Source organism: Pholis gunnellus, assembly GCF_910591455.1.
Source record: "Pholis gunnellus genome assembly, chromosome: 3".
NCBI classification, from domain to species: Eukaryota; Metazoa; Chordata; class Actinopteri; order Perciformes; family Pholidae; genus Pholis; species Pholis gunnellus.
In genome coordinates, this window is record NC_136529.1 from 17,954,117 (window position 1) to 17,969,207 (window position 15,091).

General features: G+C 42.2%; 1 protein-coding gene across 3 annotated transcripts in view; it reads right to left on the reverse strand.

Annotated features, from left to right (window-relative positions):
- Positions 1 to 14,530, reverse strand: part of tfeb (transcription factor EB) — a 29,831-nt gene extending 15,301 nt beyond the window's left edge. The window contains exons 1-2 of one of the 3 annotated variants that reach the window (XM_079186491.1): positions 14,316 to 14,530; positions 3,264 to 3,358 (exon numbers count right to left, since the gene is read on the reverse strand). The gene's annotated coding sequence lies outside the window, so the exon portion shown is untranslated. Of the gene's footprint in view, positions 1 to 3,263; positions 3,359 to 5,369; positions 5,488 to 14,315 lie in introns of those variants that run through there. The other 2 variants (XM_079186489.1, XM_079186490.1) reach the window with 2 other exon arrangements.
- Positions 14,531 to 15,091: the final 561 nt, after the last annotated feature.

A 15,091-nucleotide genomic window follows, 5' to 3' on the forward strand; every position in this document is an offset into this window, starting at 1 on the left:
GGATGATGGGGAACACCCACAAACCCCTTACAACACCTCCTCCTCTTTTCTCTCACGCATACACACTCACAAATATGTATACATGCACACACTCAGTGGGGAGTCCCAGGAGTGACAGTTCCCCTTCTGCAATGACTTGTGTTCATCCCCTGGACCCATGACTGACTAAGCTCGTCTAGACTCACACAGGTGTAATAAAACCTTTTAAAAGGGGCAAGTTTCTACTGCTTACTAATGTCTCTGCTGATGCTAACGTGTTGTGAGACAACTACACACAAAAGAGCAGTGACAGGGATCAGGGTCTAAACAACCAATCATAATCTGATTCCTCCTGTCTCTCATTAGAAATGCTGTCTGTATATGGTCATAAAGAGCGAAAGACACAGAGAGAAAGACAGAGAGAGAGAGAGCGAGAGAAAAGCTCATTGTGCGTGAGGTACAATAAGAAGGGCAGCTCCTATTGAGGACTGAAGCCGCCTGTTGTCCGAAGTGTACATTTCAGCACCCGAGGGGGCACACACTGCCCGCTTTGTGCCCATTGGATGTCCCACATGAAAAACACACACCCATGCAGAGATGCACATTGAAACACTCCAACACAAACATGTACCAGAACTTGGACTCGAGGACAGGCCGACTCCACACCAGTAGCTCTAAACTGCCAAAACGGACTGAAATCCAATATTCACAGATTGGAGTTTCCTATAACACTCACAACTACTGCTGATGTTGAAACAACTTTTGTACCAGCTGCTAACATCTGGAGCTTCAGCGACAGGCCCTCTCGTAATAGTCGTAGTAGTTGTCTCTTTCAAGGTTCCTACTTACACTGACGAACAAGTGTGATGCACACAGTGGTGAAATGCTGCACAGTGTATTTATAGAGTCTGACAAATGGGGTGATTACATCTCCAAACTCAATCGGCAAGGTAGGAATGCCAGCCAGAAGAAGACGTGCACTCTCAAGGGTCTCAGGATACAAATGTAGGCTGTACAGACTGCCAAACTCTTAAGGCAAGTTTGTGATTGAGTAAAATTGTCATAAAGAGCATAGGAATTCTTGAGTTGAGGCCAAAAATCGTTTTGTGTGAGGTCACAGTGACCCTTGACCACCAAATTCTAATCAGCTCAACTTTGAGTGCAAGTGGAGGTTTGTGCTAAACAAGGCATTTCTGAGATATCTTGTTCACGTGAACAGACCGGATGGACAACCCGTAAACATAATGCCCAGCATAACAATGAATACCTGTAGCTTTACATGCTAAACCCAAAGCCATAAAGGGAAAAACCCAGCTCTGCAGAGGGAAAGTTATTCTGACACCATGTTTACATAACACTACCTAACTTTCCAACAGTAATAAAGCTATATGCATTTCATATAGCCTTCAACTGTGACTAAGCCGTGACACATAATATAAGTACATACGTCCTTTAACACATACACACTGACGGGATATCACTTCCTGATATCATATAGTGACACACTGCTACCAGGCAGCATGATCCCCCACATGGGCCTTCCCATTGCCTGGCATCCACTGGGGTATGCAGGCGTCTGTGACGCAGTAAGAGCACACAACGGCCATTGTGTGTCCAGTGCTGTGATGTCACAGCGCCTTTCACTTCAAACAGCCAGTGGGAGGATGTAGAGCGGAGGAAGCCCGGGTCAGAGGTCCACTCTGGATTGTGCCACAGATTAGTCACAAACATACGTGCCAACAAAAAGCTCACAATGGAAACATGGAATACATTAAACATGCGGTGCACAGATTTAGTTCCTTCCTATACAGGGGCAAATTGTCACGCTCATACACATTCACAGACATAAAACACACCAAGTACACACACAGTTGTGGGGCAGTGTGGGGCCATGGCACCTGTGCTCAAAGACATGGTGTTAATTTGTGGAGTGTGTATTTTTAGAATTGACTGTGCCATGCCAAGAAAGGCCTTTACGACAGCCTATTGAGCATTTGAATGTGGGATGTGAATATGCACACAGACACTCAGGTGCTCTCTCACAACGAATCCTGTGTGCATCCACACGAACACGAGGCCACAGCTGCTGCATAAAATTCAAAGACAATCTACTGACATATTGACAAGTGCAGACATAAAAATACATTTCATGCCTGTATTATGATCACAGCAATCCGGCACGGCAAGTAAAAGTAGAAAGAAATCCCCCAAGGACACGCAATGCTTGCATATCTCTTGACATGTCTTTCACAAACGGAGTTTAACCTGGCCAGGCCCTGCTCCGAGACACAAACACTTTACAAAAACACTGTTCAAGAACCTCAGTCATGACAGCGTTAACGACGTTGTTCAAGTCATTTTGTAGCCTTTGTGTAACCATTGACAATCACTTTTGATACTTTGATACTAAGTTTCAGGTTGTCAAAGGCTTTAGTCCAACTTCCTGTGAAGATCACACAGGTTCCAAATGTAACACTGGACTGTGCACTTTTACAGCTTTTCCATCACTGCACATGCGCACTCACACAAACACACACACACACACATACACACCCTTTCCGCATTAAGCTATCTGTCTGCCTGCTCTAATGACTAAAATAACCCCCTCTGCTCTCTGTTCTCCTTTTCAGGAACACCCTGTTCCCCTGAGCATTTGGTGTTTTGTGTATGTATCTGCACGCATCTCTGCATGTGTGTGTTTGTGGGCAGTCGGGGGTTAGAGGGGGACATGCATATAAAAGGTAAGTGTGCACGTGTATTGCCACCTTACAGCATCTGTCGCCTTTCAGGACGTGTAAATAGACCTAAAGTATCAATATTCCTGAAAGCACGGCGTTACACACTCACCGGGTATAGTTGGTAGGATTATGTGACATGACTGGCATGGCAAGTATGGTGTCCTTACCCCTTCCTCTTTGGTCTCACACACGCACACACAAACAGCTGTATCCCTTAGCGACAGAACACACATTCGGACATGCAGACAGACAGACTGGACAGTCAGATCATTTTCAAACACTCAGGACTGGTATTCTGATGGGTCAATTAGTGTTTTAGATATTAAAAAAACGTTCCTGTTTCCACCCAATATCTGTAAGAATTACATCAGACACTCATGATTTAGTTACAGCATACAAGGGTCATTTAAGTCAGGATTGTCAACTGTGTTAAGTCGGGGTATAGCTTCACAATCACTGAATGCCTGGGCATATTTCCACTGTGTAGCATAGAAGCACTTTGGGCACTGAGACTGATACATATAGACAAATGCAATGTGCAATTACCTGTTTAAGAGGAAAAACAGTTCACAAAGGACGGAATCACGCTCTGCTTGTGCTGCTGACTACATATCGGGATGCTGGAGAAAGCGGATGGCAATCTGAAGGGGGACGTCATGGGGCAGGGAGAGATGAAGAAAGGCGATGGACGTGCGAAATGACAAAAGATACAAACAAAAACAAAGAGAGAAACAAAGACAAAAAGATGGTTGGTTAAAACTGCAAAATGGACAGATGGCATGAAGAGCTGTAACATCAAATGTGTTACTGTGAGTGTGAGCGTGGAAGAACAACAGAGGAAGCAGTGGAGTGTTCAAGCAGCAGGTGCGCAACACACACTGACAAACTCAGAAAAGAGAATCATTTCCAGGGCGGAAGTGAAGGAAGCAACAGACCATGGTTAAATCTGAGTATAAAACACACACTGCATTATGTTGCAGGAGACATTTTTGATTCAGTTGTTTAGTTCACTTTTCCATTAAGCAAATTGCTGCAGCTCTTTTGCGGCTGGTTCTCGGACGTCATAGTGTCGCGTTTGCTATGAGGGGCACCTTCATGGTGACATTTAGTCTTTAATTCTTCACAAATTTGATTTAAAATGATCTGAGGGGTCATCATTTTAATTTTAGGGGTAACCATAATAATGTCAGGGGTCATCACTTTAATCAATAATGTGAGGGGTCATCATATTAATATAAGGCACCCTCCTATCTGGTTTCTGGCTGTTTTAACACCTTCATTTTTCAAATGAGTAGCGGTTCAAACATGTTCTTCTTGTAGACGGTTTCTATAACACAAAGACTCTCCAAGTTATGCACTCACTCAAATATTCAAAACACTACAGCCTCTTCCTTTTGTTATACATTTAGCATGGTTGGGGTTAAGGGTTGGATGCATGCAGTAAAAAGATCAGTGTTCTTAGATTGCTGGCAAACGTGTGTGTTATTTACAGACATCAAGTGCCCTCAGAGTTACATTTCTGCTCACCAACTTTTTGAAGGTCATCTGAATGAATCACCATCCCTCATCAACATTGTCTGTGAATCACAGTGCCTGTCACCTTCTAAACACAGTCTATAAATAGCTGACAAATAGGGACCCTTGTCCAGAGTGAATCTGTCAACTCAGTCCTGCTCTCCTCAGGTCACAGATCATAGAGACGAGAGAGTGATGTGAAACTAGCGAGGAAAGGACAACAATAGGATATCAGCACAAACACACTTACAACCATGTCGAATCAAAGTACAACACAATGAGATACAGGAAAGATAATAGACCAGCATCACCAATTATAACCACAATGCATCACTTCCCCTTTCCTTGCATCAGTTTTCACAACTCCTAGTTTTGTCAGTGGTGAAGCAACTTCCTTTGTAGGAAACCCTTGGAAAAACCAAAAACTTTTTGTTTGTCATGCCACAACGTCTTTAGATGAAAATCTTTTTGATATTGATGCAGACTTCTTATACAATACTTGAATGATAAGAAGAAAAACTAAAGTAAATGTTCAATCTGAAGTCTATTCCCTGTGCAGAACATTAGGCACACACACACACAATTCCCAGACAGTAACAGAAATGATGCTAATACAGGTATTTACACTCAGGTCGCCCTGTTTTGCCGCAGGTGTGGTGCTAGTATGTTATGAACACACAAAACATCTCTCAGCACTGTGGCTTCGGCTTACCATTTAGTATTTTTGAAATTGATGCATGTTGGCATACGCGTTGACATTAGAGAACTGTTGTATTTCATATGGTAACTTGCATTGTCTCCCCACCAGACTGCCACACAATCAGTACCATCGCTCTGACATTCTGCCTCCACTTAGCTGCACGTAACAAACAATCATTGCATTGCTAAACAATGGAGTGATGACTCGAGAGCTCTAGATCCCATTTCTGTTTTTGAAAGGTCAAAATGCAATACGTTATGACCAGTTTACTGTCGACATATATCCAAGTTTAAAAAGGAACTACATTCTACTAAAAACACACTAAAACTGCTCAGACATGTTCAGTTTCATTTCTGATTGAGCGGCCAGTCAGCCTGAACGGAGCTCAGATTGACACTAATACATAAAGTAGAATAAGTATAACTTTATATTCTTACCAGCAACTCTTCAACTATCCCAAAGACAACATGGTGCAGCCAAGAGAGATCTGCTCCTCCACGTGTTAATGCACACACTCCGTGACAGCTGTCAGTTTTTTCCAGGCTGGGACCGACCAACTAGTGCATTCATACGCCGGTTCACTGGTTGCGACGGCACTCCCCCTCTCCACCAACGGGCTACAGTAGACGGAGTGACAGTCACTATTAGTCACCTTCCTCCCTCTCTATAACCACCAGCTCAGCTTCCTATTACTCCTCGTTTTCCTCCTCCTCCTTCTCCTATTCTCCTCCTCTTCCCCTAAATTAGCCTGAATGCCGTCGTCTTGGGCAACAACAACGAGAGCCCTGTGTCCAGTAAACTTATCTCCGTTGCTCGTTTTCCCCCTCGTTCCCTCTCATGTGGAACTCCTCCTTCCGTCAAGCCTCCTTCCTGAAGCAGTGTACAGCATTTGCATTTAGTAACACCTACACATGTGCATGCATGGACACAGATAGACCCTAGATGCAATTTCCTTATTTTGTCTGCCAGGTCATTGTGTATGGGTTTTTCTGAGCTATAGTGCAGTGAATCAGCATATTTACTTCTTTAATTGCACACCCACACACTGTCACACACACACACACACACGCGCAAATGCAAATACAAACCTGCATGCTTAGATGTCAATAAGACTTATTAGATACACAGACCTGGAAAGTAAATAATACCATATATGATATCAAAGGCAATCTGTGTCCATTGAGTATTGGTTATATCACAAACTTATGCCTTATCGCAATAAAAAGAGACCCAAAGCAGTACATTTGTTATAATTTACTGAAAGTCACGTTATTGTTAAAAACAAAACCAACCGGATGCTGTTTTTTTTTAATACGCACAGGTATGGTGACCACGGAGCATTGAATCACAGTTTGTGACTGATGCAAATGGATCTTCATACATTTCCGAGACATCACTGATTAGATGTGACATTGCGAAAGTGATCGCATAAGAAACTGCTTTTTAGAACATTTGAGATGCTACAGTGCAGTGCAGCACACGTTTTTGTAACTTGCACTCTTAAAATGAAATAGAATAATCAAGCTTACAACTGGCTTAGCGTGTCTGTGTATACTGTAGCATCCCAGTAACCTGTATAAACTATCTGTGTTTACCTGTGCAAACACACACACACGCACAAACTGTACTTTGCGTGTAAAATGGAGCTGCAGGACTCTTTACTGCTCAACGATTGGCTGGTTGCCTTGTGACAGTCAAGCGTGTTCAGATTGAAGTAAAACCGCCTCTGAAAAAAGTGAAGTAAGATTTGTTTACAAGAAACAGACGTCATTCACGTCCAGAATCGCTCCTCATTCTCAATTAAATAGATAATAAATAATAAGCTCATCACTCCAAAAGCAGACAACAAATCAAAGAAACAACAAAAGGTAGACTGATGACTACTTGCTGACAGGACCTTTAAAAGGAGCCTCCTAGTGGGGAAATTATGCAGAATATATAGCAGAATATTTTCACTTCAGAGCATGTGGAAAAGCTATACATGGACAGGTCCAAAATAAGGAGGATGCGCCAATACGATAAAGGATTCAGAGGAGAGTTAAGTAATTGTCAATGTTAACTTGTTGTTAAAATGCAGAGTGGCCAGCTTTAAAATCAATTAGCAAGTCAATCCGCATCTGCCTCGGGTTGTAACACACACGTGCGCAAACAAACTGTGAAGGCCACATGCAGAATGCCCACTACGAGCAGCAGCTTGTTTGATGGATCCCCGATGAGTAATGTGTTAAAACAACTCTTCCATCACCAATTATTAGTACATCTCCGTCCACACTCTCCTCCACCGTCCTGTATCCCTGAATGCAGGAACACAAACACTGGTATCAAAGTGCCACTCAGCTAGTTGTGCCTATCACAACAGAGGAGAACACTGGCCAGCATGCTTCAGCAGTACCCGGCTGACAAGCATCCCTTGTTTGTACACAAAGCATTCAACAGTGGGACAGCTCCAGTTCTCATAGTGCCCGCAGTGTATTTACTGGGCTATTTTGGTCCAGAGGCGGGACCCCCCCCCCCCCCCCCAAGGCCCTCAGCTCATTGGCTGGAAAAGCTGCGTTCCTGTCAAGTATGGCCAATCATAAGGCGTATATGTAGGAGGGGAAATCATTGACCAAGACAGCCTTGTCCTCTTTTGACAATGGCCTATGGAGGAGGCTGGACCCAAACACACACATGCACGCACACTAACACAAAACTCAAGACGCTCTTCTACTTGTCCGCCGGACAACTTTCCCTTCTTTTACTCCTTCGGTCACCATGGTTGCAAAGAGGTTGCAAACAAATATGACATACAAAGACCATCTACCATCTATCTACCTAAGTCTATCTCTTTGTGAGGTAGGAGAAACAGTTATAGCCACGGTTGAAGGCAATGAATTGACCATTTATACAGGAATTTGCACATACAATGTTTCCCTATCATTTTGTCTGAACAGTATGATTTATATCTGAATCATATAAATAATATCTGAAGCTAAATGATGCTACTGAGGAGTGAAATAATCAAAACAAAGATGCCAGTTTTGTATGGATTCACATCACATTGACATAGCACATAATGTTGTACACATTATCCTTTACAGTAGTCTTAGAAATGTGGTATCTTTTCAATAGAAATTTCAATAAGTTCAAACAATCGTTGGCTGTGAAATGGTTAATAAAACAACATCATATGCCCTGAGGTGACCTCAAGTTGTGTGCATTAATATTAATCCCTCTTTAGTGGTTGAATGACACATTGTATTTCCATACTATGCACACAATTGTAGCTCAAGAGTTGATGTAATTGGGGCTATTATGGCTGGATATCCCAATCACAAAGCCACTAGATGTATATTTTTAGAGCACTCTTTTTCTATTTGGAGAATATTAATTAACCGCCATGAATTCTAAGTCGACAACATTGTGGATCTATGAGTGTGTTTGTGTGTGCTAGAGAGAGAGAGTAGTGCAATAACCAGCCAACCAGCTGCACAGCATTTCTGTTTGCACGAGTGAGAGTCACCATGTACGTACGCTGAGATGGAATGGAAGGCATTTGGGAGATGAGTTGTGAGATAAAACCTGCTCTTTACTGCTCAACTCCTCTTCCTCTTGTACTGTCCTCTCTTTTTCCAATTTTCTGTTGAACTAATAACCATTAGTATGAAGAATATTGCTGCCTTTGAGCCCTTTAGACTTTTGTGAGGAGGAAAAATAACTGCAGAGAGCCAGAGCAGAACAGGTAAAGAAAAGGACGACGGAACAATTTAAATCACTGGAAGAGTTCAAGGAGGGGTCAAGGGGACGATAATAAATAAGTTAATTAATAAATAAGCTTACAAAAGGAGCTGCGTACGTTTGCCAGATCAGCATCCATTTCTCGTAGGCTGACCAAATATGGGGACAGTTTTTGATTAAGCAGTGCAGACAAAGGAATGCTGTTTCTCTATACACAGACGCACACGCACAACCTTATACAGTAGATCACTGTATTTCCTCTACAGATGATTTTGCCGTGGACTATGGCTAACACTAACAGAGAGGAGGAAGAGATTGCCCAATAAAAACGTCAATAAACTCAGGCAGAGTACGGTGCAGCTGCTAAAATCGTGGTGCGTTTCAGCGTTACTAATCCCAGCGGATAACAGCCCTTCTAACATGAGAAGAGCGCCTGCTATCGACTGAAGGAGGAGCATCCATTTTACAGTTCACATCTGGGAAAATACTCATCTTGGCAAATCAGAAATTAGTCCTTCCATGTTATTTAAAAAGTACACGTTGATGCTATTTTTGAAGGTGCAAAAGGTCCTCCTTGTTCCTTTTTAAAATGATAAACACATTTTCATGATCACAAATGATACTCGGTTACAAAGACTAGTTCCTGAGAGCCTCAAAGACATCCCGTTTTAGACTAGCTCAGTCAACTCACAACAGAAACGTTGAAATTGAAAACGCCTTTGTGGTGTAATACAGCAAACACAAAAAAAGATGGAAGTGACAGGAAATTGCATTCTTAAAAATATAAATAATCTACATATTACACAAATATTGGGAAAGGTGAAAATGTCTTTGTGTAGTGAAAGCACAAAAAGATCCCTTTTCAAATGAATCCGCGTTAGTTTGTGAACAATCTAAAAGACAGAGGCAGGATTCAAGAGTGTAAACAGTGGAGGCAGACTTGATGTTGTTCCACAGTCTTTTGTCCATCTTGACAGAAAACCAGTCGCTGGCATTTATACTAACCATATGCAAAAGACAATCAGTAAGTCATGGCTGCCCTATCAAAGGCAGACATGAGATCCAACATGAGGATATTCGCAATGTCATGTCATGAGTCATCAGTGAGTCATTTAACAGCTTCATACGAAACCAGACTGAATCAAAAATATTATCGAGAGAAGCGGCCGTTCTGTTTTGATTGCAATTAGTCAAAACCGTTGGAAAGAACACTAGGAATTGCATAATGTCAAACCTCTTTGAGGAGCCCGGGGGGCATTTTATTAAGAGAGCGCAGAGTTCATTCGAGGGTGAGTAAGAATGTTCAGTAGCAACAGACTTTCAACAGCAATGAAATAGACACATTTTCTTTGTGTGTGTGTGTGTGTGTGTGTAATTTTCTTGAAGCAAAACAAATTATTTCAAGATATTTCATAACACACACAGACAGACACGGTTTGCTGAAAGAAACAAGTGAGATTCCCTCATATTATTTATATATTTCTGCTTGTTTCGAGGAGAGACAATTACACTGAGGTTTGATAACTTGTTGATTGAATTGAATTCATCGGATTATTAAAAAAACACTTAACACTGCAATGCAGTCAATAAAGAACAACGTTTTTCAAAATTGTCAACATTACAACATAAAGTGTGGGAAAAATAAGCCTAAATATGTCTAAAAGAAACCATGGCTGAGATGACTGATGAACGTCTTTATGGAGGAGATAAAAATATAACTCTTGAAAATCATTGTGGGCCTCTAAGTTGCAGAAAGCTACAACTACACCCCCGCTGTTCATACTATCAAGCAAATTGTCCAAACGTACACAACAGGCCAGCTGCAGAGTGTGCTCACAGATGCATTTGAGACGCCGTTCTTACTGAGAAAAGAAAGACTGCGAGAGACAATCACTACTGTCTGTCAGTCAAAAGAGGATATGAAACAGTGGAATGGAGATAAGATGAGGAAGTGGAGTCACACATTCAGCACATGCGCTAAAATGCCCCACCCACACTCACCTCTGATAGATCATGGGTCATGTTGTCACATAGCACATGCCAAGATGTCATTCTTGTGGTTTAAAAAGTCAGAGCATTTGTGACAAACATATTCAGTAGTTTGTTTTGTGTCTGTGGTTTTTTTTTTTTTATTTCAGGGAAACACCACAAAGACACTTCCTTATTCAACTTTTTCTCTATCTAGTCACGAAGAGGTGAAAACACTGTCCGGGTCACGGGAGATTTGTCCCCGTGGCAGATGGACAGAGCTGTGTTTACACACACCTGATGCTCTTTCACACTAGAGTACATCCATTGAGCCTAGTCATTGTGTCTATGTGCACATGTGTGTGTGTGTGCAACGCTGCCTTTATTTACCTGAAGAAAATTAAGCCCCAACACTTACAAGCGGACGCGACTCCGATGAGGCCGAAAACACCACCCACGCACACACTTTTCCATACACACAGGATGTAAAGCTTGCGCTTATTTGTGCACTTTCGTGATCCGATTGTACGCGTCGCACATTCAAACATACATGCCAGGAAAAGTAAATCATCCAATGCAGCCAGTAGTTTTGGTAACTAGGATATCATTCAGACCAATAATTCAAAATGGTCACCTCTGGTGAAACCCGACTCTGTTGTCCTGCTGCTGCTGCTGCTGCTGCTGCTGCTGCTGCTATAGGAGAGAGTGCAATCAGTCTGCCGGGCGTCACCACTGCTCTACATAGTGAACAATCCCCTCTGACCTTGCTGACAGTGACCTCACAGTGTTTACTGACCCCTGACCCTTCATACTGTGTGCACTCCACAACCCCACTGCCTCCTCATCTGTCCCGTTCTTAACAGTGCTTCTACGCTGTACAAAAGCTTGTGTTGGCAATGAGTGAGCGCTGGTAAAGATCTTAATTCTCCTCTAACACAACTGGTTATTGCTTCCAACTTTTGTATTATAAAGAGTCTTGAATACTGTGTTATTAGGCCGGCAGCAGATATCAGAAGTATAAATATACGGCAAGGAGCACATGATACATTTCCAGCCAATAATTAAATTCAGTTAAAATTATTCATTGATACGTGGCAGCACTATATTAGTGTCACAGGTCTAGCAAAACTTGGTGCCAGTGATGCTGCACAGTAGCTCTATCCTTTTGATCTGGTTACTCAACGGATAGTTGAGTAACCAGATAGTAGGAGAAAGGTTTTGGTGTCTTTCCAGGAGAACGGTAATTCAGGTTTAACCGTGTGATGACGCAACTGCTGTTTAACTACTCTGCGTATTTCAGTGTATTTGTGTGTGTTTGAATACACAAATGTTTATGCATGCCTACTGTGTGTGCCCGAGCCAAACAAACTACTCTAATGTATCAAAACACACATTATTTCCTCGGAGCTGCAGCGGAACCTGCCTCCATGCATGTGAATGCCCATCTGTGTCTCAGTGAGCAACAAAGAGGCGAACGTTATTTTGTCCGACAGTATCACATTTCTGTCTGCCTTTCTGTCTGCCATCAAAACACAAATAGGAAAATACACGCGCCACCAATAAACCTAAATCGTCACTGTGGTTGATTAACCTCAGTGATCCGGTGCTACTTCCCTGCAAAACTCATTTGACTGGAGGCGATTGAAGGTGAAACAGAAGTAAAAAGGAACCGTATGTGCAGATTTCTACCAACCTACAGTCATTAAAGAGATTGTTAACTGCTGATAGTTTGATTATCGCTCTTTTTAGGTTTTTCTTGTGGTTTCTCGTGGCTGCAGTTCCTTAAAATCCATCTTTCATAATCTTTGTAATTATTGGAATATCAGAGCTCTAGATTTTCTATTTCTGGGAACTCTCTTTATTATCTGTCATCATGGTGTCTCTTAACCCAACGTGGGCATCACTGGACCAGCCCTGTGACATTTCTTAGAAAGGCACTAAGAACGAAAGTAAACAAGTCACGAGCGCAAGCAGAACCTCGACAAAAAGGTGCTCGCCAGTTACAAGCTGTCAGACCTATTGAGACCTTTCTGCTCTGACCCTTCACCCTGATTGTGTGTTCTGGAGAATGGTATGGATGATCACAGAGGCTAGGTGGAGAGGTCAAAGGTTAGAGACCAGGGTGTAATGTCAAACACTTGGGTGCTTTTCATTAGGCTCACCTATGCTTCCTCGCGTCCTCTCTCCTGACCTGCACCTAGAGGAGCAAGGAGGTTTCGGGAGGAGCTTAGAGCGAGGAAACACAGGTGTATCCTACACAGAAGTCTTTTATCAAGTGGCGAGAAATGTAAATGCCGCACCTCCACATGTGGCACATAGTTGAATGCAACTACGGCAGCTTAAGACTAACGCGCTGGAGTCGAGTATTTTTCATTTGACATAATGGGCGCCTCCATCCTCACGTCTTTTCCTCGCATCTCTCTCTCTCACTTCCTCGCCGCGAGGAGCTAAGATGCGAGGAAAAGACAAGATGGGGGAAGCAAGGAGACGCGTTAGCATAATGAAAAGTGGAGGGGATAAAGTTGGATCTTAACTGAGGTAAGTCTTCAAATCTACATTTATCACGGTAAATAATTCCGTATGGCAAAAGTAATCAGAGCTATACCTAATATAATGATTTCTATGTGGATTACTATACAAATATCCCACTTTTATGCAGAAACTTTGCCCGTATTCTACAGTAAAACAAGATAAGACAAATAGTTCCTTTTAAAATCACAGCTAAATCCCAGGTAAATGTCCATTACTATCATTAGAATAAGACATTGACATTGCATTACTGGATAGCATGAGGCATAATAGCAAACTGTTCCTTACACTCCGCACACACACACACACTATTAATAAAACAGTATGTAAATATAGCCCACTCTGCAGAGGGAACAAAGGGGGCATAAACGGTCAGTGTTGCCTTCATTATTTTTGTATTTGCACCATGAAGGAATTTCAAGCAAAGTACTTGAATAGGCAGCAGAGCATATAGGGTTTACAGTCCCACCGCTTATACATAGCAGCATACCCCGGGGCTAAGGTGTTGTTACTGATACCAGCCTGGCCAATGCTTATAAATGGCAAGAGGGCAAGTTCTCCACTGATGACAGTAAAAAGGGGAAAGTGGTGCATTGTGGTCTAACCAGTGGTTTCTTACCAGTGTCCCCAATAGAGAAATGTCAGTGCTATTTTATGTCGTTTTATTTTTCCATTATTCCTTATTTTTTTGTGAAAGTCGTCGACTTGGAAATGTGGAAATGTTTTGGATGTCTATTTTGTCCTTACAAGTTTGATGTGTGCTCGTGGATGACTATTCAGATTCATAGTAACAATATCATGAGCTGGAGGCAAAAGCTTAAAATGATGCCTTTTGATCTGTGATGCTCGCAGCCTGTAGCCTATGTCAGGTTTTCGGGTACATGGATCCTTTATGCACACACGTCTCTCGTCTGCAATGCAGAGACTGTTAAATACATATTTTTGCAATGATTTGGCAACATGTAATGGACAAGTGCAAGACAGTGTTGTATTTATTCTCCTGAGGACAAATAATAAGTTGGCTACTGTTCATTTTAAACTTAATGCATCACGAGACTTTCTATGTAAATCGCGAAACACTCACTTCAAATTAGTGCTCGCGGGGGTTTCCAGTTACTGGTGTAGTAGCAGAAGTTACATTTCAGTGTCGGAGGTAAAATATCACTTACCCGCTCTGAAGGTCAGACAGAACGAAGTAAAGAAGTCAGGTTGCGGAAAAGTGCGTGCCCACTTCTCTCGTGCGCTCTGATCATACCAAACCGTGCCGGGCACCGTCGGAAGGAAAAGGGTCGCGTTTAAAAAGATAAAAGAGTTTCAAGTTTCTCTGTATTTACACAGACTGCTCCAGCGTGTACCACCGCTGGCACTTCGGAGGCTAATTTGTTTTCGTTTAGTCCGTCGAGATGTTGTCACAACTAGGAGCGTCTCTGGTCACCTGTACCACCACCAATAGCAAAGCGCAGATGGGTTTGTGGGAAATGTAGTTTTCCCTCATATCTTCCACAGACTGGTATTTTGAGGCGATGACGTGAGGCCTGTTGACTGCATAGGTTTTATGAGGTCCTCTAACTTTAGCCGAAGACTTCCAAGAGTACCAACACGACTATAGAGAGGCAACTTCCATCTTTATCGGGTTTATTTTACAGCCTGCAATGGAGACGCTTCTTCTATTCTTGCTTCATATTCATAACGCACTTAGTTTAGGCTCAATTACCTTTCACTGTAATAAGTATTAGATGATGGGATTATGTTAATACCTTGTGCAATACAATGTGATCCAATACTTTTTCATTATTAATCTAAATTTGTTTTTAGTGGAGATTGTTTTAGACAAGTGGCCTTGTATTTTTTTAGCTCATAGTTTGTGAATATATGTATTATTGCACAGGTGTCTAATAATACATAACAGGTCATATTATGTTGATCACAGGAACCACATACTGTT